Source organism: Strix aluco, chromosome 3 (genome assembly GCF_031877795.1).
Source record: "Strix aluco isolate bStrAlu1 chromosome 3, bStrAlu1.hap1, whole genome shotgun sequence".
Lineage (NCBI taxonomy): Eukaryota > Metazoa > Chordata > Aves > Strigiformes > Strigidae > Strix > Strix aluco.
Genome location: NC_133933.1, coordinates 90849945 through 90853254, shown reverse-complemented (window position 1 = coordinate 90853254; position 3310 = coordinate 90849945). Strand labels below are relative to the sequence as shown.

Sequence of the window (3310 nt, the reverse complement as noted above, 5' to 3'; positions counted from 1 at the left end):
TCAGCTAAAAGTACTCCCAGAATGAATGCAAGGCATGGACAGAGCTATGATTTGGTGAATCAGATCAAGATTTTCTTTGACAACACCTTGTTTTAATAGTGCCAGTAGTGCATGTGCGTGCAGATAACACTGTGCAGACCTGGCCTCTGGCTTTTTCAGCCTCTGCTCTATCTGTCAAGTGAGAGCTGCTGTTACCTCAAGATGCTGTACAGATCAAAAGCATCTAGTTAAATATGCCTGCAGATTTGTAGACCTGCAACTGTATCTCTGTGTATTTGGGTGACACACAGCACAACTGATGCTGATCGTGGTTGTGCCTTTTTTGCATTACTGTCAAACAAACAATGAAAGAGCAGTGAGCGGCATCCTCTAAGGTATTGCTGTCTGCATGCCGTCTCCCCGTTTGATTTCTTCAGGTCGGTAAGACTGTAAGAGCAATCCTCTGCAGGAGCTTTTGTTTTAAATTAAAGATGCTACAAGACTATTATGTCATGAGGCATCATGAAAAATACCCTTTCAGGAGATCAGATTGACACTTCCACTCTGTAAGTGCACAGTGCAACAGCTACACATATTGCTAATGCTTGTGTAGGCACTGCGTAAGGTCCTCGAGGGCAGGCAGGGAGGCACTTCTTTGTTCTCCCACCTGTGCTGAATAAAGAGTGTTATCGGTGTGCCAATAAATCCTGCCACAGAGTTTTGTTGCACTTGGAAGGAAAATAATACGATGTGTTACAAAGCCCAGTAGGTGATAAGAAAAGAAAAAGGTTGCTTTGCTTTGTTTTAAATAGGGGTTGTTTTGTGTGTAGGCATCTGCATAAGTGGATACAGCAGTGATGAAGATGGCCATATGAGGAGATTGATAGCTGCGTTAAGAGACCTGAATTCCAACGCCCTGCTCTGTGCTTGTTTTCTGAGCCATTGTTAGCATGGTCTTCAGCTAAAACACCATCTAACAAGCAGTGCCCCTCCTGAAAAATTCAAAGCCAGTTTTCTTCATTGCCCAGGTGCCCAGCTGTCAAAGCAGTGTACACTTCAGCTAGCATCTTTAGGGGTGAAACCTATAAGAAACCTGGCCTTATGTGCCCTCCACAGCATCCACTTTTTGAAAGATGGGTAGTGCTCTGCAATACCCTCTCTGGAATTTGATCTGAGTCCTCCTGTGCGTAGCCATGATGCTGTGAGAAAACTGTGTGACAAGATCAATCATATCCTCATGCACCTTCTTGCAGTTTTCCTCCACAGAACCACTGAGTCATGGACAGAAGATGTATCCTGGTGTATGGCCTGGCTGGAGTCCTGTGTCTTCCTTTCCGTACGGAAAGAGTAAGTATCAGATTGCTGCTTTGGAAAAGCCCCTTGCAACAGCCACCACTGCACGGAGATTGCTGCTGATGGCAACACGGGTTATGGGTAAATTCATGCCACAGCCAGTGTCACAGAAAAACAGAAGAACTGAGGAAAGCTTACTACCAGGCTAGGGATGGGGACAGCCCCAGGAATGAAGGGTGTGGGGAAGCAATTCTGCCACAGATGTGAGGTGCTCCACACAGCATCTAAGCCTGACCCTGCAGATAGCCCTGGGAGGGGTGAGTGGCCCAGCTGGCACATCTGCAGGGCTGTGGTCCTTCTTCTGACATAGCTACAACTCAGCAGAGACATCCAACAGCTGGACTCAAGCCTCTGCTTTGTCTTGGTGGCCTACATCAGGAGCAAGATCGCTTCTGTCTGTCTTGCAAATCAGGTAGACTGGACAGAGTAAATGACATCTTGGTTGTTGCTGAGAAGGTCCAGAAGGAGTTTCATTTGGAGGAGATCTCCTGAAAGTCAAATACTTAAGCAGTGGGCTGCATCTGGACTGTTAATGCACTCAGGAAGACCCTGAGGAGTAACAATCCAGGCAATCCTGAGGATGCTTGGCAGCAAGAAACTGAGTGCCAGATCTCAGCTCTGCACCACCTTGTGCAAGACCATGAATGTATAGCCACAGTTGCCCCCCCCAACCTTCTCAGAGCATCAGAGAGGGGTCATACAGTCTGGTCTCACCACTGGGAGCCTGAGGGCTCTGTCTAGATAGCCCCATCTGTGGGGGGGCTCAGAGCCAGGCAAATGAGCTGACAGTGGTTCATCAGGTTGGTAAAGGACAGATGAAAAATAAGAACAGGACCCAAGGGAAGACCATCAGGCTGCTTTCTGGATTTTCTACCCCTTTGATTTTCTTTTGGTAGGGTAAACTGTCCTGTCTCTGTTCTTTTATAGATGATGGTAACAGATCCACTTTACCAAGAAGACGGATGGATAGCTCATAATCTGGATTTGAGACCTGACACGGTAAGTCAGAAAGGGTTAGCAGCTCTAATTTTTTATTTATTGCGCTTCTGCAGACCCCAAGTAAGTGCTAAAAGGGCAGACTATATTTCTTACTTATTTTTAAGGTTTTGGCCACATTACAATTTTATACTTTCTGTTTTTCTGCAGCAACCTATTCCAGCCATAAACCAGCAACGGTCTGGGCACATTTAATCTGAAGGGATTCCAGATGGCTGTTGTAATAGAGAGTGACCAGTCTTTCAGTGTGTGGTCTGTGCTTAATCTGAGCTGGCCCAAATAAAAAATATGAAAATACCTTTATATCTGCGGATTCCCCAGCGAGGAAGTCTGGAACTTTTGTAAAAGTTTTATTTTATTTTTAGTCACTAATGGCACAAAGCTATTAAATGTGAACTGTTTTTCAGGTTTACCCCTTGCCTGTAGTCTCTGCAGGAAACCATTACAATTTTCTTGCATTTTAGAAGTTTTTGCATTTGACAATTGCAAAATAGTTTTTCACTCTACATCTGCTTGTTATTTTGATTTATGGCCTTGGGCAAACTCTTAGTTCATGCACTGTCTTCCATTTCATCTGTGCAAAAAGCAAGTGAGGTTCATCATAGGTGCCCTGAACTTAACAGGTCTGAGCTTGGTGGGAGCAGCCTCTAGGAATTTTCAGAGCTCTTGGTACAGGGGAGAGCAGTCTGCCTGTGACCCTCTATGTTAGATCACAACATGCGTGGTGTTATCACCCCCTTTTCTAAAATGTCCCTTTCTGCTCACCCATATCAGTCTGCCATAGCACCATGATCAGTGGGAAGCTGAGGGCTGCATGGGTTTGGACATCTGACTTGTCTACACTTCCAGGGGTTGGCATCAGAGGGTGTAAGAAGTGCAGGCATGTCAGGTATGGGGCAAATGTGAGAATGACTCTTTTAGGAGGGTTGTTTGGTCAATCATACCCCTGGTCTGATGGCAGCTGGAGTGCCCTGAGGGCTTG

The 3310-nt window shown here is 45.7% G+C and overlaps 1 long non-coding RNA gene across 1 annotated transcript; it reads left to right on the top strand.

The window, feature by feature from the left end:
- Positions 1–1270: 1270 nt before the first annotated feature.
- On the top strand, positions 1271–2549 carry LOC141921834 (uncharacterized). Its single transcript, XR_012622793.1, has 3 exons — positions 1271–1326; positions 2260–2331; positions 2479–2549. It is a non-coding gene; the product is annotated as an uncharacterized LOC141921834 (long non-coding RNA).
- Positions 2550–3310: the final 761 nt, after the last annotated feature.